Below are 22,792 nucleotides of genomic sequence, written 5' to 3' on the forward strand. Positions count from 1 at the left end.
ATGGTGACCCATTCCTGTCTATTACAACTTAACACTTTCACAATTCATTCATCTTCTCATCCCCAGTGCTGCAGTCTTTGCTGGAACATCTTCCACCTAAATAATTTCAATGGTTTCCTAACTCGTCTTCCTAATCTAACTCTCCCCACTCAACCTCCATTCTTTACAGGATGAAAGTACAGCTCTTTAGCGTGGACTCTAAGACTCTCCACTATCTTCCTAATTCTCTAAGTTCAAGCCTCCACCCACAATAAAAAGCCCCCATGCTCCAGTCATTGAGAACTATGTAGTCCTCTGAATGATAGCACATCTCTGTGCATACTAATACATTTATGAGCAATGTTTTCCCCTACTGGTCCATCTAGTGGGCAGCTGCTCATTTTCTAAGCCTTGCTTCACATTTTATATTCTCTAAGAATTATTTGTAATTTATTGCATATACCTATGCTTATATCAACCACGTAATTTGACTATAAATAATTCATTTCATATTAGAGTTTTAGTCATTATCAATGAACCCTTTTCTCTTTTAATTATAAATGAATGTCTTCATGTGAATTTCTGGGTTAAAAAAATATGTTCTCATGTGTTTAAAGATTTTAACAAAGAGGTTAGTTAACCAGCTGAGCAGCACTCTCAGACTAGTTAATAACTGCTTGGCATCATAGTGGACTGTTGTGTCAAAGTTAATAGTGAGCTATCTCATTCGAAATTTGCATAAAATAACAGTAAAATCCCTAAAGTTTTCAGTTAACATTTTAAAATCAGAGTAGATTTATAATAATGTTACTCTCACATTCGGTAAGATACCGTTAGATACCATCTTAAGTGAGGAAGAAAAGGGTGGAATAATGGCTATTAAATTGGGAATGATGACAATGACAATGTAGTATGAGTGTTTTGTAGTAGGAAAAAAAATGTTGAGTGCTACTACCTACAAAGTTTGTCACACAATTCACACTATTAGGTACATACTGAAGATGGTGTATAAAGACCTTCACAGGTACCAGAGAAAGAGGAACCTCCTGTCTTTTCTCCTTCTGACATTTTCTTGTTCGATTGGGTTTGTGTCTGGTTTGGGAAAGCCCTTGCAGAAATCAGTGCAGCAGCTGTAAGATTAATATTCAGTGCCAGCTCCATGAAGCCACTGATGCTGGCCCTTGATTAGATTTCCTTTGAGCGCTGTGTGGTTGAGCAATGAAAAAGTATGGTGGTCCTCTCACAGAACACCTCTCCTTATTCCTTAAACACTTCCTCTCCATGGATATGCTTCAAAGAACCTGAACTGCTTGGGCAAAGCAGGAAGTTGACCAAGGGCCTCTGAGATGGCAAAAAATTCACTTCTTTTGTTGGTGGCCTGAATTTTCAATACTCGTTCCCCTATTCAGTGTCCAGCTTCACAAGTTTTCCTTAGAACCCTTTTCAATGAGTAGGTTTCTGAAACTCCCCCTCCACTTCCCACTGAAGACAACCTCTCTTTCATCATACACGTTTTTGAAGGTATCTGGACTGTTCATTTTTCTGAACACTACTTTGTAAACAGGACTCTAGGTGCTAAGTTACTGTTGTCTGATTATAATGTTCAAGGCAGGAGGATGGGAAAGAGGTGTGGACATATGGAGAAGTGAGATGCCAAATTGCTTTCATTCTTTCCTGTTGACTTTGTTTATTTGAACACTTTGAAAGACCTAGAAGATGATTTATTTCTTGAGGACATTAAGGCTAACACCTCACTGGATCTAGGGAGGAAACCATGCTCCCAAACAAGTATAAGCAGGATACAAGATATTAAACTGAATAAACTATAAATTAAGTAATATTTCTTAGGGGTTTGTGTGAGTTGAAATAACTATGAGAAAAGATTCATTTCTAACATCCTGAAAAAAGGAGTAAAATTGATTTCATTTTTATCTTTAAAGATCAGTGAAAATGGAAGTGATTTCTATCCTGACATGGGTCATAATGTGGTTTGAAATTTTGTGAAATCTCTCATGATTTCTTTACCAGTATGCATTAGTCTTCTGAGAATGCCATAACAAATTACCACAAACTTGAGTAGCTTAGAACAATAGAAATGTATTCTCTCACAGGAGGTCAAAAGTCTGATATCGAGGAGTCAGGATGACATGATATCTGTCTTCTAACTTCTGGTTGTTGCTGGTAATCCTTGGCAATCTTTGGCTTGCAGCAGTGTACCTTCAATCTCTGCCTCCATCGTGACATGGGCCTTCCTCCTTTTGTGTACCTGTGTCTTCACTAGATGTTCTTTTCTCTCTGTGTCTTGTCTCTTCTTAAAAGGACACCAGTTACACTGGATTAAGGGTCCATTCTACTCCATGACGATTTCATCTTAATATACATCTTAAGTACATCTGCAAATACCATATTTCCAAATAAGGTCACATTCACAGGTACCAGGGGTTAGGATATATGTTTTTTGGGGGGGGAAAAATTCATTCTGCAATATGGTAGATTACTGTCAATAAATGAAACTTCCATTTGTATTTGTTTCTGATGATCTTTTGGGGATTAGGTAATTATGGTATGATTAAAATAAAATGCCAGATATTAAGATGAATGCTGACAATTATAAATTCAAATCTGTATTGTCTCATTAAAAAACAGGAAACCAAATTTTTGTTCCAATACTGCTGCCTTTGTTCGCTGTATTTTGGGGAACTTCTCTTTGTAATGTGACTTAAGAGATAGTAAATTATCTTAATAACTTCAAATCATGGCACAATTCCATGTCCTTTGAAGAGGTAGTATACTGTTGTGAGGGACCTAACTAGACTAATTTAGCTAAAAACTATGTTTCAAACTTACTGGTGGAGAAAATGTTTAGCTATGGCTATTCCCTACAAGTAGAGGAAAACTGGATAATCTTCTCATTTGAAGAATCATGCTCAGTGCTTTCAACCATGAAGTTTCACTGTTAAAACGCAGGAGCCTGGTAACCTCAGTCTTAATCTCCTGGTCTGTCCACTGATCTGCAGTGGTCAAGGCACTCATCACTATTTAAAACTGATGACATAGTATGAAGGAAAGAGTTTGATTGACCTAAGAGTCTTTCAGAGGTACTGTCTGGCAGAGCTTTCCTGGGTCCAGAATAGAAGAGGAAGTCTTCCTTCCTCAGTATCTTTCAATTCTCATAGATTCATTTGCCACGGCAGCATGTGTTCTTGGTCAAATAGATCTCTTTACATATGTGCATAGCCACTGTATCCAAAGTTTTCAGGGCATATGTGCTCTGCCATATCTGTGCCTAGGAACACCCTTCCTTCTGATCTTTATATGCCTTCTGGAACATAGAGCTCCATCTGCCCCATGGTCTATCTCCATCACCGTTTGGAGGTAGTTAAGGGAGAGTTTTAGAATGTAGGTCTGGTGTCAGACTGCTCAGGTTTGAATTCTGTCTCTGCCCTGTACTACTAGTGGGAGGTCGAACAATTTACTTAACCACTTTGAGCCTCTGTATACTTGCTGTATAAGGGGGTAATGACAGTGCCTTCCTCATGGGAATGGTATAAAGAATGTATGAGACACTACTCAGAACATTTCTTGGCTCCCCTCAATGAATGCTTCCAATGAATTTATAACAGTAATAATAATAATAATCAGCTCAACTTCCAATCTGTCCTATTTTAATTCTTTCACTTGCAGATCTCCTGTTTTGGTCCTTTTTCTCCTATGCTTGACCCTAATCTTGAGATTGGAGAATCACTGGACCCTGTTCTGGGCACCCAAATTCAGTCACCATTATTTTTGACAGGTTTACTACAATAGACTCCTAACCCATCCCCTTACCTATCTTGATCTCCCGTGATTCATTTTCCACAGAGGAGAGTAATCTAAATCAGGAGTAGTCACGTCATACTATACCTCTGCTTAAAATCGTTTCATGACTTGCCAACACATTTAAATCCCATACTTCTCACTTTTTTTTTTTTTTACAAATCCTTGTGTGTCCAGCCTCTTCAGTCCCTGGCACCTCATACTACACTTCTCACCCTGGCATTCCAAGCTCACTCCATCTGAAGACAATTGTGACAGCTCTGCTGTCCCCCTAGAATGCTCAACCCCACTTCCTGTCACCTCATCTAAGAGACCTTTCATGGCTGGCTAATTCAAAATTCAAACTGTGTCACATCAGCTTACTGAAATTCTCTTCATTGTACATATCACCCTCAATGCTTTCCTTCATTTATTTTTACTACTTACCTCCCCTCACTCGAATGTAAGTTCCATTAGAATAGTAACTTTTCTTGTCTTGTTCATTGCTCTATTTCCTTCACCTAGAACAGTGACTGGCATTAAGATAATAAATATTTGCTGTTAGATAATATTAATACTAACATTACTTTCTTTTTCAGTAGATGTGCATTCCTTCTGATGAAAACTCCATTTTTATAGGGATGATAATATCTATTTACCTCGCTATTATTGTGTGGATTAGATATAAAAATATGTATTTTATTTAGTATAAACATAGCTTTTTTTCTTAATGAATAGAACCTACAGATAGACAATGAAGGTGATAAGGGGGTCTGGGTGATAAGTTGAATAAACCTTATCACCAAAATATCCTATACTCAAGAAATTTTTCTAAATTCTCATTACTTCCTCTATTTAAAACATGTATATTTTGTATTCTATTTCATAACACATAATTTTTGTTTTAATATACAGTTTTTCCAAAAAAAAATTCAAGTAAAAATGACATTATAGAATGATGAACTATATTGGCAGTAACACAGAGTAGATGTTCATTTAACATTAATTCATTTTCTTTTATTATCTTCCTTTCCAGAGAGATATACCTTTAATAAACAGTCAGACATAATACAATTCCTACATTTGTACATGGATAGAAAAAGTCTGGAATAAATTGGCAACATCAAGAACTTCTGGCAAGGTGATGGGATAAGCACATAAAGAGCTACTTCAAATTCTTGTTCTACTTATTTCTGCTTAGTTTGTATTTTTAAAGACACTTTAAAAAACATGTGCATGTTTTTAATGACATGTGTCATTATATATAATATAATTCGGCCTTCAATTTTTATCTTGTTTCTAATTTCAAATTGCTAACAAAATTATTATAAGTTTATTATCACAATGTTAAATAATTAAAAAAGCCATGAAAGTGTATCTAAAAATGATTATTAAAATATATAATAGGGCTTCCCTGGTGGCGCAGTGGTTAAGAGTCCGCCTGCCGATGCAGGGGACACAGGTTCGTGCCCCAGTCTGGGAAAATCCCACATGCCGCGGAGCAGCTAGGCCCGTGAGCCATGGCCGCTGAGCCTGCGCGTCCGGAGCCTGTGCTCCGCAACGGGAGAGGCCACAACAGTGAGAGGCCCGCGTACCACACAAAATATATATATATATATATAATAATAAAGTAATTATTTTTGTGCATATGTAGAATGTAGTGATTGCCTTTTAAATTCAGGGTATAATAAATGTCATGACTACCAATGACAATAGCAGTTTCTTGTATAGGATCAAAGTTTGAGATGAGGTCAATAAAACCACAAACAATCTTATATCATTTTCAATGGGTTTCCACATAACAGGACAGAACAGCCATGCTTAAATACTGTTTTTATAACAAATTATGAATAAGTATTAAAATAAATGCTTATTACTATAGCTATAAAAAGATCCATCGCATATGTTCAAATTGTTCCACATTACCTAGTTTGATGTATAAAATTTTGTGCTTTATATATCAATAGGAGAAGTAAAATTAGCCTCCTGTCTTAGATGAGCTAATACTTGGAATTTAAACGACTTTCCCACATCAAATACTTAGTTATTGAACAAGGAAGAAAGGACATGTGTGTCTGCCCACAAGGCTATTGGGAAGATCAAATAAGATATTTTACACTGTGAAGTTTTGGGGCATAGTATTACATTTGTAATTGTTATAAATTAAAATAAAAGTAATATATGCAGCATGATTAATAATCAAACGGAATCGAAAAACTTACAATGAAAAACAGCTATTCTATTTTCTACTCTTCACCACGACCTTTAGCACCCCCCCACCGACCACCTCCTGCCCCAGTTACCATTCCCCCAAAGCAAAGTTTCTTCTGTTAGTTACATTAAGGCTTAATAGTATAAAAAAACAAACAACCAAAATAATGCACATAGCATCAACACTGCTGAATCTTAAATGTTTCAGAAATACAGAACCTTAGGGCCACTAGTGAGAATAGCAGTGGTCAATTTATAGAAGTGCTAATCAATAGATTTTAATAAGATGAGATGATGGACAACAAAGACCTTTTTCCTGTATAGAATTTTGTGGTCAGCTCTTTTTATTCTCACTGAAGACAAAAGTCATCTCTATAATATCAGGATATTCAGAGAGAATTATGTTGGCATATACTGTGGGTAGGATTGTCTTAACAGCAAAGTTGCATCTACTCAATAAAATGTTTCTTTGAAACAACATTTACTCAGCAAAGGCAATTCTCTTGTCATATTGCCTAGTGATGGTTTTTTGAGGACAACAGAATTAGTGGATGCAGGTTCTGAACCCAGCCATTGTACACGTCTAGTAATGTACAGGGACCAGATCAAACCTGTTCACAGGGAGCTGTCAGTTGTCAGTGGATACTTTAGGATCTACTAAGCAGCACAGAGAGCAAATCCTCTCTCATACTGTCAGTGCTTTAAGTTGTCTTCAGTATTACGTCTTTAAGTTAGTAGAGATCCAGGGGTAGAGATCTGGGGTAGAGATCCAGTTTAGGAGATAGGTATTATCCTCTACAAGCTGTCTTATTTTTATTACCTGCCTTGAAATCTTAAGGGGCAAGAACTGTGAAGACGGTATCACTTATTATTTTCTGATCATATATTAAAAATGGATTGTTAATTCTTACCTTTTTTCATGATCAGATGCTAAAAAATGGACCATCAAGTACAGGTACACTCAGAGATCATGGAATTTAAAGAAATAAGGACCCTACATCTAAGATGTTTCCATTGGAGCATCCAACTCCCCCCTGCGCCCCCTCCCACACCCCCCCCCACCCAGATTAAAGCAGAACAGGCAAAGACAGACCGGCTTAAATGACACTGAAAAGACTGCTGAAGTAATTACAAACATTGTCAGTGGCTGTCAGGAAGAAGGTCGTGGAATAGCACGACTCAGTGACTCTTTATCTGGGTTCAGACATAAATGCCAGGCTTGGTTCATTCAGTCAGCTTGTCTCCCTAATGATATGCTGAAGCATTAAAAATGGATTTCTTCTTTGTCAACAGTACATCACATATATCTAAGATGATTGGCAGTTTTCTACTCTAATTTGATTCTTAGAATTTTTTTTTTGAGTAAGTTAGTACATGAACTTGGTTTGTGACATTGGCTATGACTACAAATTTTCTATTTAAAAAATTAGATGGGCATAACAGAAAGAAAAAGAGTAGCCAAATGTTTGGGTTAAAGTTCTTTTTATTAAATACTGTGTAAATTACTTAGCTAGTAATTCCTCTAAGGCTCAGTTTTCTCAAATGTAAATTTGAAATTAAAATATCTTCTTCATGGTGTTGTCATTAGATAGAATGACATAGGTATAAAACATAGTAGGTCCTCAAAAATGTGTGTTTTCTTACACTAGATAGTAATGCATTTAAAATAAAAAAAAATGATTCTCTGATGTTCAGTTGAAATTCTCCTAGTTGAAAATTATCTAAATAAATCAGACAATTTAAAAAAAATTTATTTTATTAATTGAAGTATAGTTGACTTACAATATTGTGTTAGTTTCTGGTGTAGAGGACCCTGATTCATTTATACATATACATATGTATATATTCCTTTTCAGAGTCTTTCCCCATATAAATTATTACAAAATATTGAGTATAGTTCCCTTTGCTATACAGTAGGTTTTTATTGGTTACCTATTTTATATATAGTAGTGTGTATATGTTAATCCCAACCTCCTACTTCATCCCTGCCCCCATCCCCCTTTCCCTTTTGGTAACCGTAAGTTTGTTTTCTATGTCTGTGAGTCTATTTCTGTTTTGTAAATAAGTTCATTTGTATCATTTTTTTAAGATTCCACATATAAGTGATATCATATGATGTTTGCCTTTCTCTGCCTGACTCACTTCACTTAATATGATTATCCATGTTGCTGTAAATGGCATTATTTCACTCTTTGTTATGGTTGATACCCCATTGTATATATATACCACATCTTGTTTATCCATTCACCTGTTGATAGACTTTTAGGTTGCTTCCTTGTCTTGGTTACTATAAATAGTGCTGCAATGAGCATTGAGGTGCATGTATCTTTTTGAATTATGGTTTTCTCTGTATATATGCCCAAGAGTTGGATTGCAGGATCATATGGTAGCTCTATTTTCAATTTTTTAAGGAATCTCCATACTGTTGTCTGTATTGGCTCTACCAATTTACATTCCCACCAACAGTGTAGGAGGTTTCCTTTTTCTCCACACTCTCTCCAGCATTTATTGTTTTCTAATTTTTTATTAATATTTTTCTATTTCTTTAATTTTAAAAAATATTTATTTATTTATTTGGCTGTGCCGGGTCTTAGTTGTGGCACGTGGGATGGAGGATCTTCATTGCTGCATGCGGGATCTCTAGTTGCAGAATGTGGGATCTTTAGCTGTGGCATGCGAACTCTTAGTTGCGGCATGTGGGATTTAGTTCCCTGACCAGGGATCGAACCCAGGCCCCTGCATTGGGAGTACGGACTCTTAGCCATTGGACCACCAGGGAAGTCCTTCCAGCATTTATTATTTGTAGACTTAAAAAAATAATAATAATTAATTATTTTTTATCTGCATTGGGTCTTCATTGCTGCATGCGGGCTTCCTCTGGTTGTGGTGAGTGGGGGCTACTCTTCATTATGTGTGCGGGCTTCTACTTGCTGTGGCTTCTCTTGCTGTGGAGCACAGGCTCTAGGCATGCGTGCTTCAGTAGCTGTGGCACATGGGCTTAGTTGCTCCATGGCACATGGGGTCTTCCCAGACCAGGGCTCAAACCCCTGTCCCCTGCATTGCCCCTCTTAACCACTGTACCACCAGGGAAGTCCCTAGACATTTTGATTATGGCCATTCTGACTGGAGTGAGGTGATATCCCTTTGTAGTTTTGGTTTGCATTTCTCTAATAATTAGTGATGTTGAGCATCTTTTCATGTGCCTTTTGTCCATCTGTATGACTTCTTTGAAGAAATGTCTATTTAAATCTGCCCATTTTTTTATTTTTATTTTTTTAAATATTAAGCTGTATGAGCTGTTTGCATATTTTGGAGATTAAGCCCTTGTCAGTCACTTTGTATGCTAATATTTTCTCTCATTCTGTAGGTTGTCTTTTCATTTTGTTTATGGTTTCCTCTGCTGTGCAAAAGATTTTAAGTTTAATTTAGTCCCATTTGTTTATTTTTGTTCTTATTTCCATTACTCTAGGAAGTGGGTCAAAAAAGATCTTGCAATTTATGTCCAAAAGTGTCCTGCTTATGTTTTCCTGTAGGAGTTTTATACTATCTGGTCTTACACTTAGGTCTTTAATCCATTTTGAGTTTATTTTTGTGCATTGTGTTAGAGAATGTTCTAATTTCATTCTTTTACATGTAGCTGTCCAGTTTTCCCAGCACCGCTTATTGAAGAGACTGTCTTTTCTCCATTGTATATTCTTGTTTCTTTTGTCATAGATTAATTGACCATAGGTATGTGGGTTTACTTCTGGGCTTTCTATCCTGTTCTACTGATCTATATTTCTGTTTCTGTGCTAGTACCATACTGTTTTGATTTTTTGTAGTATAGCCTGAAGTCAGGGACCCTAATTCCTCTGGCTCCATTTTTCTTTCTCAAGATTTCTTTGGCTACTCAGAGTCTTTTGTGTTTCCACAGAAATTTAAAAATGTTTTGTTTTAGTACTGTGAAAAATGCCAGTGGTAATTTGATAGGGATTGCATTGAATCTGTAGATTGCCTTGGGTAGTATAGTCATTTTGACAATATTGATTCTTCCAATCCAAGAACGTGGTATGTCTCTCTCCATCTGTTTGTGTCATTTTCGATTTTTCACCAGCGTCTTACAGTTTTTGGAGTACAGGTCTTTTGCCTCCTTAGATTTATTCCTAGGTATTTTATTCTTTTTGAAGTGATGATAAATGGGGTTGTTTCTTTAATTTGTCTTTCTGATCTTTTGTTGTTAGTGTATAGAAATGCAACAGATTTCTATGTACTTATTTTGTATCCTGCAACTTTATTGAATTTATTGATGAGTTCTAGTAGTTTTCTGGTAGCATCTTTAGGATTTTCTTTGTATAGTACCATGTCATCTGCAAACAGTGACAGTTTTACTACTTCTTTTCCAATTTGGATCCCTTTTATTTATTTATTTATTTTCTTCTTTGATTGTTATGGCTAGGACTTCCAAATCTTTGTTGAATAAAAGTGGTGAGAGTGGACAGAGTTATCTTCTTCCTGATCTTAGAGGAAATGTTTTCAGATTTTCATCGAGTATGATGTTAGCTGAGGGTTTGTCATATATGACCTTTATTATGTTGAGGTAGGTTCCTTCTATGTCCACTTTTTGGATAGTTTATCATAAATGGATGTTGAATTTGACAATAACAACTATTGGCAGGCTATGGAGCAACAGGAACACTCATTCAGTGCTGATGAGAGTGAAAATTGATTCAATCACTTTGGGAACATTTTGGCATTACCTAAAGAATGTGGAAGAACATACCCTATAATCCAGAAGTTCTGATTCTAGTTATACTTCCTCAACTAGAGAAAACCTTGCTATATGCAGCTGAAGACATAATCTCAAGCATGATTTTTAGCTGCATTGTTTATAACAGAAAGAAAACTAGAAATCACCCATATATCCATTAACAGAACTGATAAACAATAGAATGGGTAAACAATAAAAGTGGACTACTTTTGTTTAAATCAACAATTAAAGAATCTCATAAATGTTATATTGAGAAAAAAAGGCAAGTTAGAAAAATACAAATTGTGCAGTGTTCCATTTTATATAAAGTGCAAAAACAGGCAGAACAAAAAAAATCATAGTTTAGAATATCTATCTATCTATCCACCTATCTATCTAATCATCTATAATTTGTTTATCTATTTGTCTATGATAAAATCATAAAGGAAAACAAGGAAATGATTAATATAAAATTTAGGATAGTAGTGACTTTTGGTAGGTAATGAAGGTGATGCTATTGAGGAGGGACACAAAAGTAACTAAAAAAAAGTGGTTTTAATCTTTTTTGAAAAAACCTAGAAATAGCTCTATTTTATCTTCATTTTATTTTTATTTTTTTGCGGTATGTGGGCCTCTCACTGTTGTGGCCCCTCCCATTGCGGAGCACAGGCTCCGGACATGCAGGCTAGTGGCCATGGATCATGGGCCCAGCCGCTCCCCGGCATGTGGGATCCTCCCAGACCAGGGCACAAACCCATGTTCCCTGCATCGGCAGGCGGACTCTCAACCACTGTGCCACTAGAGAAGCCCTCTTCATTTTTTAAAAAAGCATTTTTTTAGAGCAGTTATAGGTTTACAGAAAAATTGAAAGGAAGGTACAGAAATTTCCCATATACTCCCTGCTCCCACACATGCATAACCTCCCCCATTATAAACATCTCCTACCAGAGTGGTACATTTGTTACAACTGATAAATCTATTGACAAATCATAATCACCCAAAGTCCATAGCTTACATTACAGTTCACTCTTGGTGCTGCACATTCTACGGGTTTGGACAAATGTATAATTTCATGTATCCACTATTATAGTATTATACAGAGTATTTTCACGACCTAAAAATCCTCTGTGCTCTTCCTATTTATCCCTCTCTGCTCCATATCCCACAAACACTGATTATTTTACTGTCTCCATAGTTTTCCCTTTTCCAGGTTGTCGTATAGTTGAAATCATATAGTATGCAGCCTTTTTAGATTGGTTTCTTTCAGTTATTAATATACATTCAAGGTTCCTCCATGTTTTTCCATGGTTTCACAGATCATTTCTTGTTAGTGCTGAATAAAATTCCATTGTCTGGATGTACCACAATTTATTCATTCACCTATTGAAGGCCATCTTGGTTGCTTTCAAGTTTAAAGCTGCTATGAACATCTGTGTGCAGGTTTTTCTGTGAACACAAATTTTTAACTTCTTTGGGTAAATGCCAGGGACTATGATAGCTGTATTGTAAAGTATGATTAGTTTTATAAGAAACTACCAAACTGTTTTCGAAAGTGGTTGTACCATTTTGCATTCCCACTAGCAATGAATGAGAGTTCCTTTTGCTCTACATCCTCACTAGCATTTGGTGTTGTCAGTTTAATTTCTTTTTTAAGGTAAAGGGTAACATGTAGGCATATTAGTTTTCTAGGATTGCTGTAACAAATTACCACAAACTGGATGGTTTTAGGCAATAGAAATTTATTCTATTACAGTTTCGGAGGCCAGAAATCTGAAATCTAGAAGACAGCATCATTGTTTCCTTCTGGAGGATCTAAGGGAGAATCCATTTCATGCCTGTCTCCTAGTTCCTGTGGTAATGTTTGGAATCCCTAGCTGGTATACACCTGAATTTAGTTTCTCTCTCTTCTTCACATGGTCTTCCCCTCTGCATGTCTGCCTATGTTCCCCTCTTCTGTCTCTTATAAAGACATGTGTCATTGAATTTAGGGCTCACTCTAATCAGGATTATCTAATCTCAATATTTTTGACTTACTTACATTTGCAAAGACCCTTTTCCCAAATGAGGTCACATTCACAGGTTCCAGGTAGACATACTTCTTTGGAGGCCCATTGTTAAACCCACTATAGAAGGTGTACATTTTATTATTATTGTGTGACTGTTATATACATATTCATTCTTTTGGATGCTTGATACATTTTTCAATAAAAATAAATATGATTAAAATTAAAAAGTGAAAAAATGTTTTAATGTCAATTGCAAGATTAGCTTGACTCCCCAGCTTGACAATATAAATTAGAATTGTCTCAGTAAAGAAATAGTTTCCTAATATTTTGAAGTAAAATAATGTTATTTATTTAGATATTTATATTTATATACATATGTATGTAAATATTACATATTGAAATCTCAGTCTAATTTTGAAATATATTGAAGCTGAGCTTTCTATTCCTATATTCCTATTAAAAATAACATTAAATCTGATTTTACATTTGAGATTGCTTTTAATTTTGATGATTAAATTTCTGGAATTAAAGAATAAGGCATTAAATAAGAATTCTAAGTTGATTTATAAGTAGTCTTTTCTGATGTCATTGGGCAACTCACAAGAGGAAAAAGAAAGGATCATATGAAAGTAAAAGTTTAATTCTGACTCATAGCACAAGAAATACATGTTTCCATTTCTGACCACCATATTGACAACTAATTTTTAAAATATTAATTGTCTGTGTTGGAGACAATGTGAATATATAGACACCCTTTTACATTGCTTCTAAGAGTGTAATTCACCATAATCTTTCCAGAATGAAATTTAGCAGTGTGTATCAGGAACATTTAAAATATTCATTTATGCCCTTTGTCCTCGAAATCTATTTATAGGAATTTATACTGAGAAAATAAGCAGATAGTCATATAGATTTATATACAAATGTATTTAATACAAAAGTATTAGCAATAGTAATATTGGAAATAACCTAATTTTCTAAAAATAGTATAAATAAATGACCACTTCAGGTTCCATCTATCTATTACTATGTAGCAATCTACCCTCAAACTTGGTGGCTTAAAATAAAAATGCAGGGATGTTGTTGAAAATAGAGAACCCAAGAGCTACTGTGGAGGGGTTTTTCAAGACCGTGGAGGAGTAGGAGGACATGGAGTTCATCTCTCTCCACAAATGTATCAAGAATACATCTACAGATGGAACAATTCTCACAGAACACTGGCTGAACACTAGTAGAAGACCTTGGACACCAGAAAGGACAATAAAGATCCCTGTATAACCAGGTGGGACAAAAGAAAGAAAGGAGAGAGAAGAAGAGAGGAACCTGCATCCCTAGAGGGGAGCTGAAGCACAGGAGAGATTCCTGTATCTGGGGAAAACATCTCACTGATGGGAAATCAGTTGGGATGGAAGGGAGACATCTGAGGCTGTCAGAGGAGGGTGAAATGGCCGGTCGGTGGCAGACAGGGCAAACTGAGAACTACACAGGCAGTCCGTGCCACGGCCCTGCATGCCCCAGACTGTGATGCGTGTCCACTGGTGCACACGGGGACTGAGAGCTGGAATGTGGGGACTGGAGAGCAAACCTGGGTGGGGAAGACTGCTGTTGGCTGCAAGGAGACAGCCTGAGGGGACGGGTGGCAGGAAATCTGCAACCGGGAATGCCTGTGGAGAAAAGCCAGACTGCCATGGAAGGAAGGTGCCACTGTTGAGTGATTCACAGGGGGTGGAGCTGCCATTGCAGCCTCTCTCTCCCCATGTGCTGGTCCCTGTCCCCCCAGGCAATAGGAAAGGGCCCTGCCAGGGCTAGCCCTCACATGCTTGCTGCCGGGCACTAGAAAATGCTCCCACTAGGGCCGAATCTCTCACTCCTGTAGCCAGTGGCTTCCCCATGCACCTATAGCCACTAGGGGTCCTGAAACCCAGGCAGCTGTGCCACCTCTGCACTCTGTCCTCACCAGGACAGGGCCGGGTGCTCTAGGGCAGCCTCAGGAGCAGAATCCTGTGGGTGACCCACACTCAGAGGTGGGGCTAAAACCACAGCTGAGCCCCACGGGCAGGGCGACTAAAGAAGAGGAAAAACTCCTCAACTGCACAAGACACAGATTAAATCCCTGCAGTTGGCTTGGTAGACCCTGCGTCTATGGAATGTTTGAATGGACAAGAAGTGTCCCCACAAATGAAACTGGTCTAGCTGTTCCCACAAATGAAACCAGCCTAGCTCTGGCAGCTGTGGACTTTGGGGGCAAACACATGAGGGAGTTGGGCCAGATTAGAGTCTGAGCTATCAACCCAGTGCCCACAGTGGGTCCAGAGACCAACCTAGAGGCACTGGAGGGCCTCCTGTGGAGGTGGAGGTGGGGCAAGGACACTGACAGCTGAGAACCCAGGTAAATATTATTATCACTATTATTTTTATTATGTTTTGATTCATTCTGTTGTTGGTTTTTTTAAAAAAATATTTTTATTTTGTTTTTTTGGTTTGTTTTTCCTTTTAAAATTTTTAATATATTTTTTATGTTTTATATTTCAATTTTTACTATGCTTTTTCATTGTTCTGTGTTTTTCTTTTCTTTGTTCCATTTTGTTTTTACCTTAAAAATTTTTTTGTGGGTGTTTGTTTGCTTTATTATTCAGTTTGCATTCACTTTGGTTTTGTTTTTTGTTTTGTGTTTATGTTAATTTTGTTTTTAATTCTTTGATTTCATTTTTGGGTTCTTTTGTTTGCCTGGTTGTTCTCTTGTTTTTTGTTTCTTTTTTTTGTGTGTGTTTCTTTGTTTTTGCTTGGTCTTGCTTTCACCATTTGTCTGGGGCTTTGTCTTTTTATTTTTTTGGCTGTTGTTGCTGTTTGTTTGTTTCTGTCTTTGCTATTTGTCTTGAGATTTTTTTATCTGTTTGTTTTCATTTGTTTTCTTCCTCTCCTTTTTTTCTTTCTTTTCCCTGACATGACATGGCATGCCATCCGTGACATGTGGCTTGCAGGGTCTTGGGGGATGGGCCTGAACCTCTGGGGTAGGATCACTGAGTCCAGGACTGCCAGAGAATTCCTGGCCCCAGGAAATATTAATCTGCAAGAGCTCTCCTGGAGGTCTCCATCTCAAATCCAAGAACTTGCTCCACCCAACTCCCTGCAGGCTCCAGTGTTGGATGCCTCATGCCAAAAAACTAGCAAGAAGGAAGACAAACCCACCCATTAGCAGACAGGCTGCCTAAAGTCATACTAAGCTCACAGACACCCCAAAACACACCATGTGACATGGCCCTATACAGAGAAAATCCTAAAGATGCCACCAGAAAACTACTAGAGCTAATCAGTGAATTTAGTAAAGTTGCAGGATACAAACTTAATACAAAGAAATATCTTGTATTCCTATACACTAACAACAAAAGATCAGAAAGAGAAATTAAGGAAACAATCCCATTCACCATTGCAACAAAAAGAATAAAATACCTAGGAATAAACTTACCTCAGGAGGCAAAAGACCTGTACACAGAAAACTGTAAGACACTGATGAAAGAAATCAAAGACAACACAAACAGATAGAGAGACATACCATGTTCTTGGATTGGAAGAATCAATATTGTCAAAATGACTACTACCCAAAGCAATCTACAGATTCAATGTAAATCCCTATCAAATTACCACTGGCATTTTTCACAGAACTAGAACAAAAAATCTTAAAATTTGTATGGAAACACAAAAGAGCCCAAATAGCCAAAGCAATCTTGAGAAAGAAAAATGGAGCTGGAGGAATCAGGCTCCCTGACTTCAGACTATACTACCAAGCTACAGTAATCAAGACTATATGTTATTGGTACAAAACCAGAAATATAGATCAATGGAACAGGATAGGAAGCCCAGAGATAAACCCATGCACTGATGGTCACCTAATACATGACAAAGAAGGCAAGAATATACAATGGAGAAAAGACAATTTATTCAATAAGTAGTGCTGGGAAAACTGGACAGCTACATGTAAAAGCATGAAATTAGAACACTCTCTAACTCTATACACAAAAATGAATTCAAAATAGATTAAAGACCTAAGTGTAAGGCCAGACACTATAAAACTCTTAGAGGAAAATATAGGAGGAACACTCTTTGACATAAATCGCCACAAGATCTTTTTGGATCCACCTCCTAGAGTAATGAAAATACTCTTAAAATGAAACTTAAAAGCTTTTGCACAGCAAAGAAACCATAAACAAGACGAAAAGACAACCCTCAGAATGGAAGAAAATATTTGCAAATGACAGTCTTAATCTCCAAAATATACAAACAGCACATGTAGCTCAATATCAAAAAAACAAACAACCCAATCAAAAATTGGGCAGGAGACCTAAATAGACATTTCTCCAAAGAAGACATACAGTTGGCCATGAAGCACATGAAAAGCTGCTCAACATCAGTAATTATTAGAGAAATACAAATCAAAACTACAATGAGATACCACTTCACACAGGTCAGAGTGGCCATCATCAAAAAATCTACAAATAATAAATGCTGGAGAAGGTGTGGAGAAAAGGGAACGCTTTGCACTGTTGGTGGGAATGTAAATTGATACAGTCTCTATGGAGAACAGTACGGAGTTTCCTTAAAAAAGTAAAAATAGAACTACCATATAACCCAGCAATCCCACTACTGGGCATATACTCAGAGAAAATCATATTTCCAAAGCACACATGCACCCCAATGTTCACTGCAGCACTATTAATGCATATATGTGGAATCTAAAATATGTTATAGATGATCTTATTTGAAAAGTAAAATAGAGACACAGACGTAGAGAACAAAGGTAAGGAGGGGAGGTGGGATGAATTGGGAGATGGGGTTTGACATATATACACTATTGATACCATGTATAAAATAGATAAGTAATGAGAACCTACACAGGGAACTCTACTCAAGGTTCTGAGGTGACCTAAATGAGAAGGAAATCCAAAAAAGAGGGGATATATGTATACATATAGCTGATTCACTTTGCTGTACAGTAGAAACTAACACAACATTGTAAAACAACTATACTCCAATCAACTTTAAAAGAAAATTAAAAAAAATACTTTATTATATCATGATTCTGTGTGTGAGGAGCATAGTAAGAATGGACAATCTCTGTTCCATAATGTCTGAAGCCTCGGATGGGTAACTCAAAAGTTAGAGGTTGGGTAGTACAGCTGGGGGTTGGCTGGGCATTTCTCTTTCTCTCTATGGCTTCTACATGTGGCTAGTTTGGATTTCTTCACAGCATGGTGAGCTCAGTATAGTTGGATATTTCACATGGCAACTGAGGAGTTCAACAATGAGTTTTACAAGACAGAAGAAATGGACGCTGCCAGTTTCTTATCTGTCTGTCACTTCCACCATACTCTCCTGGTCAAAGCAGGTTGGAGAGTCCACCCATATTTATAGAGAGGAGCACACACCCTAACTTCTGATGGAAGGAATATCAATGAATTTGTGGCAATCTTTAAACTGCCATATTTAATGATATGATGGTAGCCATTAAAAAGGGTTACACTGATAATTATTAGAAAACAAAGAGGGTAATAATTCAGAATAATCATTGTGATTATAAGAAAAATAAGTGCTTTTCAGGGAAATTCTAAAATAAGAAAAATGCTTCACATAATGGTGGGATTTTTGAACCAAAATAAAAATCTTCTAGAGCAATTCATTTGAAGATTGATAGGTGTTTGCAAGCAATGTTTTGAAAAATTTATGTAAGTTGTTACAATTTTTGTAACCTTATTCTTGTGAGCATTAGGATAAATCGAACTTCATATGACCTCAAAGTAAAAGAGAAATCAGTGACAGAAATCAGTTGTGGACAGAAGGAAGTGATGATAGGTCTCTAGAAACACCTATAGCCTAAAGGGACTGAGAGAAATGCAAAGAATTAGTAAGAAAAATACACAAATATTGGTGAAAAAAGACAAATGGGAAAATTTTCAAAGTATATTCTGAGGAGAAAAAATTGTGGTCATCTAGAAGGAAATTAGTGAGATTAATAGAATATTGGAAACTTGTAATACTACTATTTGGAATTTAAGTACATTTTTAACATTGCTTTTTTCAGAGATATCTATAGAAGCAAAATGTTAAAGCTGAAAAATAATGAAACAAATAGTATTATGATTAGAGTAACAGTCAAGTAAATTATGGAATATCAATTTATTGGAATACTATATAAGCATAAGATTAAAAAAATTATAGACTAAAAACTCTTCACATAATAAAGCTAATTGAAAAAGTAGAATATGAAAATGTATTCATATTAGAATTAGCACTTTGTGAAAAATACAAAAATAAAAATTGGTAGGCAACTCAGACAAAGAAAAACCAATGGGGAACTACAGATAATTGTTTCTTGATAGGTTTGCTTAGTGTTGCAAATTTTACATGATTTTGTAAGGAAGTCATAAACCATAGTTGCTAAGTATAAGATAGCAAATCTTGAAATTTAAAACTTAAAGACTCTTGGGCTTCCCTGGTGGCGCAGTGGTTGAGAGTCCACCTGCCGATGCAGGGGACACGGGTTCATGCCCCGGTCTGGGAAGATCCCACATGCCACGGAGCGGCTGGACCCGTGAGCCATGGCTGCTGAGCCTGCGCGTCCGGAGCCTGTGCTCCGCAACGGGAGAGGCCACAACAGTGAGAGGCCCGCGTACCACAAAACAACAACAACAACAAAACAAACTTAAAGACTCTTTATATTTTCTTTTTATAGTCAAATGATTCATGTTTTTGAAGATTATTTTAAAATATAAGGAGAAAAAGAGGATACAAAGCTATATGTATCCAAAATGGTAAGACATCAGCTTTATAAAATCACTCTCATTCTTTCCATAATCATGGCTTTGCTAACTACACAATCATAGTTGTAAACCAAAAGTGTGATCTTTCTAAGGACTTGAGGTTATGTTTAATCCCATTAAACCACAGAGCAGCACAATGATTGTCCTTCTTTCACACAAAGTGAGAGAGAATAACTGTTTGTATGCTACTTCCTTAATACATGGCAAGAAAACCAGGTCCACAAAAATCTCACTTTTAACCATGATAATTTGTGAAATTATTTGTGAATAGAAAAAAACTATTTTGAAAGCATTTTTTTCTCTCACCTAGGAAGACCAAGTAAGGGGGAATACAAGCATTCATTGTCTAATTTAAATCCAGGAGGGCAATTAAGACATAGAATCTGAGTATCATAAAACTTGTAAATATCTGCTTCAGTAGATTATGTTATCCAGTAGACATTTGCAATATCATGCCTGTCCATTCCTTGACCCTTAAAGAGTAGTTAATGTTCTCTAACAGTGTGTCCTTATGGACAAGGTTGCAGGGTACAGAAAAAAGGAATTTTACTAATAGTTCAATTTCCAGGGGCCTCGGTGATACAGTCCAACCATAATTTCAAAAAGTCAAGCAATACTGAGTTACCCGAGGGCTCAAAGGTACTTAGTGAGACCGGGGCTTAGGGCTGTTGTATCAGACATCTCATATGCTGCCTCAGATCACCTCATCCTATTTTCTCTCAGGCCCTGGGCCTCATGCTTTGCCCACTTCCTGGAAAACTGAGTTCTTGTGGTCCATGCAGCTTGATTGTTTGAGGCTGTCTCCTGGGGTTCTGGGCTCCTTCCATCGCTTCCAGACTTGAAGAGCTTTGAAGTAGGCAAAGGTTCCAGAGGAGACAGGTGATGCAGCCCAGAAATGCGAAGCATTTAACTCCTCATGGAATGAACATTGACTAATGAGGACAGGAGACAGGAGGAAGGCAGGAGAAAAATTCCCTCTCCATTCTTCCCCCAGACAGAGTATTTGAGGTTTAGCATTTCTGTGTAGTCTATCTTTAGATGAATGAATACCTGTGTCTTTGAAGTAGGTTCAACTAAAAAAATACCACTCTGAATCTGCTTCCCATTCTTCCATGCTTCACTTAACTTTTCCCTCACTCTCATTACCCTGGTTTTGCACATCTCAATAAAGCATTGGCATTTAAGCTTCGTCCCAGAGTCTGTTTTCCTAGATAGCCAGGCAGATCTTTTTTACCTCCTGAAGTCTCAGTGGATCAGAGAGATGTATGTATAACAGAAAAGCTCTTTTGTTTTATTCACAAAACATAAAGATTAAGAGCTGAAAAAAGAAATAAATTTAACTATGGATAGTAGTCTAAATTTAAGTTAAATTGTTATGTGCTAACAGTTAAGGATGAGTGAATAAATTTTTCTTTTGTAGTCAAGTACTCATTTTCACTTAAACTTATTCAGTTAGTATGAATCTTTATTGATTAGAGAGAATGATGATTGTGAGGTGCTTACAATGCATGAGTTATATCTTTATTATTCTTTTCATTAAAATATATAGTTTCTCTTTATTCCTATTAATGCAATTGCCTTAAATTTGATATTGTCTGAGATGAATATTGCTATAAATTTTTTTTTTGATTCCCAGTGGTATTCAATTTTAGTCTTTTCATTTCCTAATCTTTGTGGTCTTATATACAGCAAGTAACACAACTGAATTTTGTTCTTTTGTCTGATACAATAATCTCTGTCTTTAGTAGTTGAGTTTAATATATTTACATTTTGTATTTCTGATTCATTTAGATGTTTTTGTACCATCTTATTTTGTAATTCTTAAAATTAATTTCCTTCTTCTTTATACCTCTTTAATCTGCAGTTTTGAATTGAAATTAAATTTTTGTTTTAGTGGTTATTCTTTATTTTAAACTTATTTGACTAAATTTTTTCTTAAAAATGTCTAAAGTAACTCATTATTTCCATCCTTCTTCAAGACAGGAAATACTTTAAATATGTATAGAAAAACTCCTTATTCCATTTTCATTATTGCAGTCTAGCTATTACTCTCACCACTATGCTTTTAAAACATAAATTCATTATTATATTAAAGTGAATTTTAATTAAATAATCTTTTCAATCACTGTTTCTTAAATCTCACTGTCCCCTTTATGTATATATTTCTTGCCAATATATGTCTTTTAATAGTTCCTTTAGTGAGAGTCTTTTCATAAGAGTGGTAAATTCTTTGTTATTCAATATCAGATAATATATTTTTTTGTCCACACCCTGAATGATAGTTTAACTGGACATAAAATTCTGAGTTGACAACTTTTTTCTTTCCTTACTTCGAAGATATTAATCCATTGTCTTCTAGCATCCATTGTGTTTATAGATCAAGTTGGGAAGAACTGACTTGACAATATTGAGTCTTAATATTCATGAACATGGAATATCTCTCCATTTATTTCATTCTTCTTTGAATTTGTTCATCAGAGTTTTATAGTTTTCCTCATATAGAACTTATATCTATTTTGACAGATTTATCCCTGCTATGGTTTGAATATTTGTGTCCCCTCCCAATTTCATATATTCAAATCCTAACCCCAAGGTGATTCATTAGGAGGTGGGGACTTTGAGAGGAGACTAGGTCATGAGGGAAGAGCCCTCATGAATGGGGATACCTTTATAAAAGAGGCCCCAGAGATTAATTTCTTGCCCTTCCACATTGTGTGAGGACACAATGAAAAATATTCATCTTGGAAGTGGTCCTTCACCAGAGCCTGACCATGCTGGCACCTTGATCTTGGACTTCTAGCCTCCAGAACTGTGAGAAATAAATTTCTGTTGTTTTTAAGCCACCTAGTCTGTGGTGTTGTGTTATTGCAGGCCAAATGGACTAAGTTAATACCCAGGTATTTCATTTTTAGTGGGGTGCTAGTGTAAATGATATTATGTTTTTAATTTCAAATTCCACTTTTCATCACTGGTATATAGGAAAGCAATTGCATTTTGTATATTACCACTGCATTCTGCAACCTTGCTGTAATTCCTTAATAGTTCCAGGAGTTTTTGTGTATTTTTTTGGTCAATTCTTTTGGATTTTCTATGTAGATGATTATGTCATCTGCAAACAAATACATTATAGTTTTATTTCTTCCTTCCCATTCTGTATATCATTTATTTTCTTTTCTTGGCTTATTGCATTAGCTAAAACCTCCAGTACAATATTGATAAGGAGTGGTGAGAGGGGACGTCCTTGCCTTGCACCTGGTCTT

This window comes from Globicephala melas, chromosome 17, assembly GCF_963455315.2.
Source record: "Globicephala melas chromosome 17, mGloMel1.2, whole genome shotgun sequence".
Taxonomy (NCBI): domain Eukaryota; kingdom Metazoa; phylum Chordata; class Mammalia; order Artiodactyla; family Delphinidae; genus Globicephala; species Globicephala melas.